Source organism: Stegostoma tigrinum, chromosome 1 (genome assembly GCF_030684315.1).
Source record: "Stegostoma tigrinum isolate sSteTig4 chromosome 1, sSteTig4.hap1, whole genome shotgun sequence".
In the NCBI taxonomy this organism is placed as follows: Eukaryota; Metazoa; Chordata; class Chondrichthyes; order Orectolobiformes; family Stegostomatidae; genus Stegostoma; species Stegostoma tigrinum.
Window position 1 is genome coordinate 103,623,861 of NC_081354.1, and position 13,444 is coordinate 103,637,304.

At 39.6% G+C, this 13,444-nt stretch overlaps 1 protein-coding gene across 10 annotated transcripts in view; it reads right to left on the bottom strand.

Moving 5' to 3' along the window:
• LOC125458109 (gamma-aminobutyric acid receptor subunit alpha-2) overlaps window positions 1-13,444 on the bottom strand; it is a 222,924-nt gene that overhangs the window by 129,522 nt on the left and 79,958 nt on the right. The window lies entirely within an intron of this gene.

A 13,444-nucleotide genomic window follows, 5' to 3' on the forward strand; every position in this document is an offset into this window, starting at 1 on the left:
GACACAAAGGAGTTTTTCCTTGAATAAGCTCTACATTTCTAATGTGCCCATCCCCTGCAGTTTCCTTCCCCATCCTATGCTCCCTAAATCTTGCCTAATCTCATCATAATTGCCTTTCCCCCACCTATAACTCTTGCCCAGTGGTATACACCTATCCCTTTCCATCACTAAAGTAAACATAACAGCCTGTTCACAGACACTTACAGCCTGGAAGACTCAACATTTCTCTGATTTCATATAACCTTCCCACCCATCCCTGGCTCTCTTCATAGACCCGCCTCCTCCCTTCTATTTCACCTTCTGACCCTCCCCACCAGCCACCACCAGATTCGTCCCTCCCATTGACCAAACAGGTTGTAACTACTACCAGTATCCGCCTATCACCACCATTCCACTACATCCCTACCTCCACGTTCATCAGCAGCAGCACCACCCCCCGAAACAGTGACTTATCTTTTCCTCCAATGCTGCCTGGCTTGCTGTGTTCTTCCAGCCTCCTGTTTGTCTACGTTGGATCTTCACATCAGCAGTTTTTTTTCTCTTTAATAAAACGGTACAAAGTTGGTTGATTGATTTGAACCAAGGGTACTTGTTAATGAATGGTTTTTGGGCTAAAAGAAGGTCTGCAGTGGAGTTCCTAAGGTTTGATTTTGTGAACCTTGCTTTTCCTGACCTGTAACCATGGTGTGTAGGGGACAATTTCAAGATGTGCAAATGCTACAAAACATGGAAGCACTGTGAACTGGAGAGTGGACAGATGGTATAAAATAGGGGATACACTCCATCTCAATTGACCCCAGAGTTTAAAAAACAGGCAGTAAAACACACTGACACTTCAGCGGAGGCTGCACTGAGGATCTTATCCAGCATGGTAAGGAAACGTCTGCGAAACAAGAAACCAGCTCGGTGAGCCAACCAACCTCAACACCAACAACCTGAGCTTCAAATCGACTCCAAAACCTTAAACAGGGAATACAATATGAAAGGGTGCGCAGGAATGGTGGGACTTGGGTTTATATATACATAAGAGTACTGGAGGTGGTGGAACAATGGAGACAGAAATTAGTAAAGGTATACAGTATCCAGGGCTTTCATAATAGGGACATAGTGTACAAGGGAAGGGAGGTGATACTGAGCTTCTACAAATCACTTGTTAGACCTCAGCTGTCATATGGTGTACAGTTCTGGGTGCCACATTATAGAAAGAAAATGAATGTATTGGAGATGATATTTACAAGAATTTTCCAGGGGAAACTTTGAGGACAGAGTGGAGAGCTCAGAGCTGATTTCCTTAGAAAGAAGGCGGCTACAAGGAGTTCTGATAAAGGTTTTCAAAATCACGAGCCCTCTAGATACAGCAGACAGGAAGAAACTGTTCCCACTCATAAGGATGTATTTTCTCACGACCAGTGGTCTGGAATACACTACCTGGAAGCAGGGTGGTAGTAGAGTCGATTGACGCATTCTAAAGGCTATTGAATGATTAATGGAAGCAATATATTAAGAAAAGAATTTAAGGTGGGGAGGGGGAATTAAGTTATTATGCTTGATTGAGGAGCCTGTAGGCTGTCAAGATAGACTGAATGCAATGTAACACTTCTGTGATTCTGTATTACACAATATACACAAGGCTCTTGCGGTAATCATCACTGACCTAAGCTACTCTAATTCCAACCTTTTAGCAGATGTTAATGTCACATCACAGCAGAGTTCAAAGACTCTACTGCATATTCCTGAACCCTATGTATACAACATTGTTTATCAAATTATCCATACTAGGTAGAAGGCCATTCAAAGTGCTGCCTCACTGAACGAGTTGCAAGTTGGATTATTGCCAAGTGATGTGAATTAAGGAAGCACCAAGAGTGAAAATTCAATCATTTCATTGAAACTCATCTCTCTACTATATTTCTTACCCCATCATGCCATCTCATTACGTTTTGAATTATATCAGTGCTGTTGTCTCTATTACATAATTTGGTAGATTTGCAAATGTGTATCATTTCTAGAAAAATGTATTTTTCTTATTACCTATCATTATTATTTGTTAAGACCCAAACTTGAAATAACTTGCGATGACTTAATCTAAGCCACTTATTATTTGATAAGTCTTGATGAGTCCTCCTTAGATTGCTTTTCGCTGGACCACAAAGCATTCTCGAGCCTTCCCTTTTATATCTGGGAACAGTCTTTACCCTCTTTTCTGCGCTCTTTATAACTCAGGGAAATTGTCTTTTGAACCAGAGTATTGGCCTGTATACGATCTGACATGCACATTGTGAAATCTGTGGTCTCACAAGCCGTTATAAAAATGTCTGGAGTTTTATTTTTTGACTATGTATCCTCTTGAGTTTGTTTTATAAACACTTTATCACGTTTCTTTTTTTCTCTTAAAATTGTAATAGTACGCCCGAATGCTCTTCTAAGTCTCTCGCTGCTAAAAATGATTCAGGTAAGTGTATATTTTACTCCACTTTTATTTTGCAACCTCGTGTCATACTATACCTTCAATTAGTGATAAGTTGCTGATCAGTTTTGTGAACAGCTAGTGTATTGTGCTACTTTCCCAAAATATGGTCAATTAAGCTGGATGCTCTGGAGCATGATGCAGCAGGCAGGTTTATATTTCTCTTGTGGGCAGGGATTTTGAACTCAGTGCTTTATTCAACTTTTCACAAAGTTATAGAAAATTAGTATGAGATTATAATTCAGTTCACTTCATTTATTCATTTTGTTTAAAGATTACCTCAAAAATACTAAATACAGCAGGTCTTTGAGTCAAAAAATGATTGTTTTCTCCCATTTAGTCACTGTGCTTTTACCTGAAAACAACCATTTATTATCATCAAAGTTACTGATCACGGGTCAGCTTGTTGAATTATGAATAAAGTAATATCATGCAGATTGTTCTTTGCTTTGGATAGAAATTGTCTGTAACAACTGTTTTGTTTTAAATTATGTTTTGTTATGCTTTAGGGTTACTAGAATACTCTGGAGATATAATTTGATATTGTCCCTATCAGAGGTTGATATTGCATTTCTATTCATCAAGTCTGTTTCCTTCTCAACAAGCTGCACTAATCAATTATGATAAAGAATTAAACTGAATAGAGATCAGTCTCTTAGTTTTTGTGCCTTCCAGGGATATATTACTCACCAAGGCATCTATTGTAAGCATCTGTAACACCAAGCAATCAGCATTCATGGTTTAGTATTAGGAAATTCCATTTTGTTGTGTAAATCCTGTAGAATTTTCCTTCGTATTATTTACAAGGTATTGTGAACAAAGTCTCAGAACTGCGCTTGCAAGGATTGTACAGAACCACAGCCTGGTTTAGAATTTATGCTAACCTGGTAGACTTTATTTACCTGCATGGCAACTGGGAAAGCTGGACAATAGGGATGAAAAGGAATGAGAATTTCCATAAGTCAACAGGTGTGCAAATCAGAAGAGCAAAGGAACCAAAATCATGATACATTAACCGTACTTCAAAATTGTCTTCCACTTCGCTGGCTCACAGAAATGCCTTTGAAATCTTAACGTCCCTGGATCCCTGGGCACATAATCCCTGCTAATGCAGCACTACTGTTTAGAACAGTGGGAAGAAAATCCACAGTCCTTCCAATGATCTTCAGTCACAAAACATTTAGGCTCATACCCAGATTGGTCAGGATCCAGACTCAAACTGAAACATTTACGGAGTCAATTAAGAATCAAGGCTACCGGACATCCCAAACAAAACCAAGAGCAAAAGAAGATACAGGATTCTGTATCAAGCATTTTAGTAGCTGGCCAGATCATCAGAGGCTGTTAAAATGTAAGGAAATCTTGCATTTTTATGACACCTTTTCCAACTTCAGGACATTCCAAAGCAGTTTGTAAATGAAAGAGTATTTTCGAATTCCAGTCACTAATATATTGCTTGATACACAGCTGCCTAGCAAGGTTCTAATGTGATAAACTGTTGCTGCGATATTGGTTGAGGGAAAAATATCAAGCACAAGACCATGGACAACTCATCTATTTCCTGAATTGTTCCACAGGAGTCTTTCATTTATCTGATCATGTAAACAAAGTATTGAATCAATATATCTTTCCAAAGCCAGCACTGTTGCCTCTGAAGCACTCCCTAAAGTGTGGCACTAAAGCATCAGCTTAGATTTTAGTTCCAGTACATTGGCTGTATCTGAGAAGTAGAACTGGAATGCAGACTGTCACAGGAACTAAATATTTTTGAAAAATATTAAGCATTTTAAAAAGCCTCCCTCAGCAAGCGAGTTCTCCAGGGAATTGGGTTCTGGTGTCCAAGGTCAGATGTGGGATCCCCCTCTAACCCCAAAAAGTCATTTTTTGTTCAGTTTTAGCTCCAGTGTTTGTACTCAAAGCCCAACATAATACGCAGTGGAGTTCTGAGTATAACAGAAATGATCCAGCCTTCTGATTCCCTTTTGCAAACTGTATTACGTCCAATCACAGTTTATTCAGGGACAATCATCACAATTCAACTTCAAGCCAGATCCATTAAAAATGAATAGTGCAGATATTTTGTTCTTTCATGCTTCTAACATTTGCTATTTCAGTCCTTGTTGAACTAAGCCCATGTCTCGAAACAATAACACATTAAAACCTCAGGCAATGCTGTGCAGCTCAAGCAAATCATACTTTTATGAGGATAGCCCATTGTAACATTCTTTGGCTAGTAATAAAAAGCACAGGTCTAAATTGAAATGAAGCAACTCTGAATCCAATTCTTTGGAAAAAAACGCCAATTTTATAGAACACAAAGCATTTTTGGTGCAGTTACAGTGCCCTACAACGAGGCCAGAAGGCTTTGGTTTAAGTTTGCTTCATTCCAGAGATGCGTCATAACATGTCTGAAAAAGCTGTTTAAAAATATCTACAAGGGACCTTGATTACTCATCTATGATTCAGATCACAAATAGAAGAAAAGAGTGTCCTGAAGCAGCATCACAGTGAAGCAATCTGAGAAATGTTTGCTAATGTGGTTGGCAAGGGTTTAAACTAAAATGGCGGTGGGATAGGAACCTTTACAAGGAGACAGCAGAAACAGAAACAAGGGAAAAATCAAAGGCAGAATGGGAAATAAGAAAACTGATACACCGACAATTCAACAGCAAATATCAAAAAGGGCGACAACACAAAATAATGTGAACTGACTAAGAACATTAAAAATACAAACCTTAAGGCCTTGTGTCTTAATATGTGGAACTTTGCAACAAAGTGGATGAATTAGTCACATAAATAGCTAAGAATGGGTATGATATAGTTGGGATCACAGAGACATCATTGCATTCTGACCAGGTATGAGAACTAAATGTCTGGGGGTACGTAGTTTTTAGAGTACACAAAAAAAAAGATGGTATTGCATTACTGGTTAAAGAGAAAAAAAAAAGAGAAAGGATATTAGCTCAAAAGAAGGGAATCTGTACGGTTAGAGCTTAATGGCACCAAGTGGCAAAAAATGACAGTGTAGGTGATATGCAGATGGTAATGTTGGCGAAGGCATTAACCAGAAAACTATAAATGCAAGCAATAAAAGGTGTAGTTGTAATTGTGTGACATTTTAATATGCATGCAGATTGGGCAAGTCAAATCAGTAACAATACCAGAGGAGAAATTCCTGGAGTATGAATGGAATGGTTTTCTCGATCTACGTATTGAGTAACCAACTACAGAACTGGCCATCCTAGACCAGGTAATGCATAGTCAGAAAGGACTAATTCACTATCCAGTTGTGTGAGGCTCCATGGGGAAGAGTGACCATAATATAATGTTATAATAGCATGCTAGAATTCTTGATTAGTTTATAGAGTGACCAGATTAATAGTCTCAATCAGGGAACTCACATTCTATGAGGATCAGCTGGCTAACCACATGACAATCATTACAGAATTGGAGAAGGGAGGGTTCAGTTGCTGACTGAGGGTAAAAAAAGGCTTAGGTCTGAAGTGGCAAGGAGGGTTCAGCTCGGTTCAAGGAGGAAGATGAGGTTCGATTCCAGAGTGAGGGAATGACCAGCCGGGTCTGGAGCAAGCAAAAGGGGAGTTAAATCTGGCGATTGTGAAAGAAGGGGTTTCCATCCAGCAGCTTAGGAAAAAGGAGTGGGTAGAGATGTCAGTTACCTGATCCAGTAGCCAGGATGTCAGGGTGTGTAATATTACTGTGAAACCTTGCCACACTGAAATGATACTTCCCATGATCTAGATAAATGATTGCTGATTAGGTTTAGGCAATAAAGTACATAATACCATTATATGAGAATAGAAAGCAGAAGTTACAATATAATTAGGCTTGCTGTAAAAAGAATGAACATTAAAATTAAGAATATTTATGTGAAAACCTGCAACTTCAATGAAATAAGAATGAAATAATAAACTCGACAGAAAAGCTAACAACTGGGACAAGTGAATCTTCAAATATAATGTGAATTGAGTAATAATATATTTCCAATATGTGCATAAATGATATACTTCCATGAATAAATAGAGATTTAAAAATATGAAATTATGGAAACATAACAGCATAAAAGAAAGGGAAATTATAAAAGCTAAAATCAAATTCAAATGTATTGATAGAGAACATAAATGAAAACAGGAAGTTGTTTATAATTTTTTTTACACAGAAAGCATTGGGAGTATGAATAACTCAGGGATGAAAGATAGAATGTGCTTGTGAAAGCTAAGGCATTAATTAAATAATTTGGAAACTGACACAAAATATCTTGGAATGAGCATGCAGATGTGACAATGTATATAGAATAACTACCTGAGATAACAGTGGAAACGGAATCCATTCTGTAAAGATAAGCTAAACTTTAAATGTTTGCTGGCATGCACTCTAAACTATTAAAGAAAATCAGATAGGAAACAGCAGAAGATTTGACCCCAAAACTATCTCCCTCGGATTTGAAAATTCGCTGGGATAGAAACAATAGCCGAAGTAACAATTCTGCCGAAAAGGCTTCCCATATCATGTAAAGAAGGCATGGTTAGAAAAAACAAATCAATTAAAAGTAGATAAAGAGGGGATATTTGAAAGGTTTTGCAGTGCTTTAAGTAGGAAAGTCACACAGTCTGGATGGGTTGCATTTGCATTTACTAAGGGAAGTGAAGAGGAAAATCACAGAGGCTCTGCACGCAATCTTTCAATCATACTTAGCTAAAGGAGAGATGCCAGAGAATTGGAGAATTGTGTTTAAAACAAAGTAGAAAGTGATAAAGACAATTATCTTTGAGGTCACAGACAGGAAAATACTTTTCACTCGGAAGAACATGACAGTCAGTCTGGATTTGTTAAAAACATATCATTTTTGACGAAATTCTGGTCAAAAAAGAACAAATTGAAAATGTCCTTAATGCACCAGACAGTGTTATTGTCTTTATCAATGGAGGAATTCAGTGAAAAAGCAAGAGTTTATTGTGAAAATTAATGGCAAGACTTCAATAGTGTCCTCTGATAATAAAATGTGAAGCTGGATGAACACAGCAGGCCCAGCAGCATCTCAGGAGCACAAAAGCTGACGTTTCGGGCCTAGACCCTTCATCAGAGAGAGCCCTCTGTCCAGTTCTGGGTCCCACAATGGATGAGAAGACATCAGGCAGGAAAAGAATTCACAAGAGTGATTCCTGAATTGAAGAAATTCAATTGGAGAGACAGGACTGTTCTTCTCAGCGAAGAGAAGGTTGAAAAGAGATTTGATAGAGGCATTTAGTCAATGAGGGATGTGGACATAGAGGGAGGGAAGAAGTTGCCATTAGTAGAAAGATCAAGAACAAGGCAGCACACATATAAGCTGATTGGCAAAAGAACGAATGGCGATATAAGGGGAAACTTTTTTTTCTCATGAAGAGAGAGGGTGGAATTTAGAATGCACTATCCAAGAGCCTTGTGAAGGCAGGTTGAATTCAGACAGAATTGGATAATTATCTGCTGAGGAAGAAAGTGCAAAGTTTTAGGAGTGACACTGTTAAGTAAGTTGCACCTTTGGAGACCCAGTACGGGCATGTTTGGCTGAACAATCTTCTTCTGGGCTGTGACCATTCAGTGATTTGGCAAAATCTGAGTTATTTGAAAAAACAACACGGGTTCATTAGCACAGTTGATATTGTGTAAATAGCATTTCGTAAACTCCTGCATAATAGTTTCATTTACAACACGGAATCCCTTGGGATCATGGGTGGTAATAGCAGTTTCAGATCAAGATTAGCAAAATGACAGAAAACAGAGTGCAGTGAACAGATGTTTTTCAGATTGGAAGGAAATGCACAGTGGTGTTCTACAAAGATGAGAACTGGGACTTTTTCTGAGGTATATTCATGGTCTAGACAAGGACATAAATGCCAATGTCCCAGGCACCACATCACTATCCCTGGATAGTGTGCTCACCAACAGGTTAAGAGTCGTGAGATCTTGTTGCAGCTCTATAAAACTTTGGTTAGACCGCACTTGGAATACTGCGTCCAGTTCTGGGCGCCCTATTATAGGAAAGATGTGGATGCTTTGGAGAGGGTTCAGAGGAGGTTTACCAGGATGCTGCCTGGACTGGAGGGCTTATCTTATGAAGAGAGGTTGACTGAGCTCGGTCTCTTTTCATTGGAGAAAAGGAGGAGGAGAGGTGACCTAATTGAGGTATACAAGATAATGAGAGGCATGGATAGAGTTGATAGCCAGAGACTATTTCCCAGGGCAGAAATGGCTAGCACGAGGGGTCATAGTTTTAAGCTGGTTGGTGGAAAGTATAGAGGGGATGTCAGAGGCAGGTTCTTTACGCAGAGAGTTGTGAGAGCATGGAATGCGTTGCCAGCAGCAGTTGTGGAAGCAAGGTCATTGGGGTCATTTAAGAGACTGTTGGATATGTATATGGTCACAGAAATTTGAGGGTGCATACATGAGGATCAATGGTCGGCACAACATTGTGGGCTGAAGGGCCTGTTCTGTGCTGTACTGTTCTATGTTCTATGTTCTATGTTCTAGGACAGACCCAGCAGAGGCGATAGCACAGTGGTATACAGTCGGGAGGGTGTTGATCTAGGAGTCCTCAACATTGACTCAGGATCCCATGACATCTCATGGCTTCAGGTTAAGCATGGGCAAAGAAACACCCTGCTCGTTACCACACACCGTCCTCCCTCAGCTGATGAATCGGTACTCTTCCTTGTTGAACAACACTTACAGGAAGCACTGAGGATGTCAAAGGCACAAAATGTAGTCTGGGTGGGGATTTCAATGTCCACCACCAGCAAAGGCTCAGCTACAACACTACTGATTGAGCCGGTCAGGTCCCAAAGACACTGCTACTGGATTGGGTCTGTGGAGATAGTCAGGGAAATAATGAGAAGGTAAAATTTACCTAACGTTGCCTTTACAAATCTGTTTGCTACGGGTCCATACATCCATTCAAAAAAGCGTGACCACTGCATAGTCCTTGTGGAGACAAAGCTCCACCTTCATGTTCAGAATTACCTCCATTGTGCTGTGAGACATTATAACTGTGCCAGATGTGACAGACTTCAAACAGATCTCACAACTCAAGGCTGGGTATCCACAAGACACTGAAACATCAACAGCAGCAGAATTGTACTCAGCACAATCTGCAAGCTCATGGCCTGGCATATCCCCCACTCAACCATTACCATTGAGACGGGAAATCAACCCTGGTTTAATGGACAGTGCAGGAGGGCATGCCAGGAGCAGCACCAGGCATACCTGAACATAAGGTGCCAACCTGGTGAAGCCACCAAACAGGGCAACTTGCAGCAAGTGACAGACACAGCTATGTGTTTCCATAAGCAACAGATCAAATCTATGCTCATGTTCCTGCTTTGTCTGTTGTGAATGGTGGTGGACAATTACAGAACTCACTGGAGGAGAAGGCTCCACAAATATCCTTGACCTCAATGATGAAAGAGCCTAGCACGTCAGTACAAAAGATAAGGCTGAAGCATTTGTAGCAATGTTCAGCCAAAAGTGCCGAGTGGATGATCCATCGCGGCCTCCTTCAGTGGTCCCCAGCTTCACAGATACCAGTCTTCAGCCAATTTGATTCAGTCCATAAAGATTCACTGATATAAAGAAACAGTTACATAATGAAGGATCACTGTATTTCTGGCTGTAACACCAATCCTGACCTCTCAGAAACATAGAATGTAGTTGAAATTAGATCCCCGTTCATACTTCAAGATTGCCAGTAGACATATGAGCAGCTTTTTCAATATATTAATGAGTAAGCACAGGTAAGGTGACTGGGGAATGGTTTAGTTTGCCTTCTAGGTAGGAGGACAGGGTGGTGGAGTGGTAGGTGGATAGAATGGCAGGAGACTAACATGACAGAGTGATAGGATGGTTAGTCAGATCAGGCCTGAACTTGTCAGGTTGCTGACTAATGGAGTCAGTTGGGGAAGAGTTGGAGGCATAGGTTTAAGGTTAGATTCAGAGGTTGAAGGTTGAAAATTGAGGTGGTGGGGGCAGACGGTGGATAGCAAGATTTGGCTTGCGGAAATCAGTCACCAACCCATGACTCTAACACAGAAACAAGGGCATTATGGGTCAACCAAAAGGATGTCAACTGCAGCATTTTAAGAATGCAGCTCACCACATTCTTCTGAAGGGTAACTAGGACAGGCAATAAAATGTTGGTTAGCCTGCAATGTCCAAGTCCCAGAGTGGATTAAAACAAACAATGAGGGAACTGTTTTGTGTCCTTATTCTCTTCAGCACCCAGGAAAGTTGGGATCGGTCAGAAATGGGAGTACAACTTCCACATCCCAAGTCCCAACACCATTTTGACTGAGGCAAGGGTTTTCCACGACTCAGAAAATCCAGGCTCAGTTTAAAATTATGAATACCTGACTTATGAACATGATCCCACACATGGATTATAATTTAAAGACTCAGTGTATGAACATTTCTGATATTAACGAATGGTTGCTTTCCATTGTCCTGCATTGCGAATCGGCTCCAGAAAGGAATCTGTTTGCAACACATGGACTATCCTTGGAACAGTCACTGATAACTGCATGTGTCAATATCATCAACCCCCAGATACTGAAGCAGTCCATATCTACAAGCATTGAACAACATGCAGGGACTGACTATCTCCAAGAGAGAATCTAACCACCACCTCTTGAGGTTCCTTTGCATTACCATCGCCCTCACTATCAAGAACCTGGGGTTAGCAGTGACCAGAAATTGAAAAGGGCTAGCTGTGTAAGTACTGTGGCACCAAGAATACATCAGTGACTAGGATTTGAGGTAAATAATTCCCCAAAACCTGTTCAGCATTCATGAGGCACAAATCGGGAGTTTGATTCAATACTCTCCACTTGTCTGATTGAGTGTATATCAAATAAATACACTATATCTCCTTGGATGTCCTGCTCCAAACTCCCAATCTCTGCCATCTAGAAAAAAAAACACAGTAAATGCACCCTGACTTGGGACCACCACCAAACCCAGGGCAATCAGATTGGACAGTATTCACGTCCATGAATGAAATAAAGTATTTATGTGCAGCAAATAATGATTAGCTGTTCCAACTGACATAAGTGTCAGCAACTAGAGGATACAGACAAAGGAACAGAGGGCTAAATGAGATAATTATTTTATGCAGAATGCTGGTATGGCAGGGGGATGGAAACAGGTTCAAGAATAATTTTGGAAAGGTAATATCTCAATTTAGATGTCGAGAATGTACTTGAAAGGGGAAATTCAACAGACTTTTGGGAAAAAGCAGGGCAGTGGGGTTCTTTCAAATTGCAGACACAGGCAAGATAAGCCTATTGACCTCTGGTTGTCTGTGTGCTGTATATTTCTGTGGCTCATAGGCCTTAATGAATAAATTTAACAGAGTAAACTCAAACTCAATTCGTCTACCATCAGTTTGGCAATACAATTTACTGAAGAAAGGAATTAAGAAATTGGTGGGGTTGTAGCTGTGGACGACTTGTGCAGAATGTATTAAGCGAAATTACATTTGAAAAATTTAACAGGTCTTTTTGAAGTGCTAGGATGAACAGACAAATGACTCCAGAGGATAAAGAGAATATTATTTAATAGTGTGTCTCACAAGAGACTTCCTAACAAGTCTGGATACAATACAAGAGGAAATGGAATACAGCAGACAGAAACTACTGAAAAGAAAATTAAGGCTTAAAGGAGTTGCTCAAATTAAAGAAAGCTTTCAGTAATGTACCTGAGAGATAAGCAATGAGTCCACTTTTGTTGCTGGTGCATAGAGATGATTTAGACTTTGCAATTGGGATCTGATACTAATATTTCCTGATGACACAAAAGTAGAAGCTTTGGATAGCAGTCAAGAGTGTTTTACTAGACAAGTTAATGGAAGACCAGGTAAGTGGCAGAAGCAATTAAATTACAGATGTATGACTTTTCTGATGCCAAGAGGGAGTTTCTCCTTGTATCAGAATCGATGACAAAATGATAAAAATCTCAGAGTTAGGGATCACCCTTCAGAGATGAGAAAGAATTGTTATCATAAAGGGTAGTGAATCAGAAGAACTCTGTACCAAAAATGACTTTTGAGGATGGGTTGGTTAGCATATTGACGGCTGAAAACTTACTTCTGCTTCTGTCTTATTGTGTATTTTGGAAAGATAAACAAGAAATGGGCGTATAAACTGAATGGAATACTATTAATGAATTTAGTGGTCACACTTACATAAAACATGAATGTAGATAAATAAAGCCACCGAAAGGCCAACAGTATTTTGACTTTTGCAAACAGAGCACTTCTGACTAATAGCAGAGATAATAATACATTTTATAAGCAAGAATACTTTGAAAAGTATCAAGTGTAAATATGGCAACTCATTATTGAAAGGACATTAAAGCTTGAGGCTCCTTACAGAATCGGAACAAAAATAGACTATTCTGGCCCCCAAGCCCATTAAATCATTCAGTAAGCCGATGTTTGATCAATGGCCTGGGATCATATTTGATATAATGTGGGACATTGGTGCCATATCCCTTAATACCTGTGGATAGTTAAAAGCTATCAGTCTTAGATTTCATCTTATCATCCATTTTGGTTTTTATTTTACTCAAAGAGGTACTTCTTAATGTACCTGGACCTCTAAGACTGCTCAGATCACTAATATTTTTGGCTATCTCGCATTTAGAAAGTTTTCTTTCAGTAGCTCCAAAATGAATTAAACTCACAATTACCAGATTACTCACAGATTATGATGATTAGTTTATAAATTTTGTCCATTTGTTCAAAACAATATCCCCTTTGTAGCGTTATACACGTATCCATAGTATTTACATTGCTGCCTATCATTTCATCATCAGCAAATCTGGGCGCATGGCTCTCTGTCTCATTATTTCAGTTATGAGTTAAGATTGTGAATAGTTACAGTGCCAACAGAGATTCTCGTGGAATATCATTAGTCATACCTGACAAAT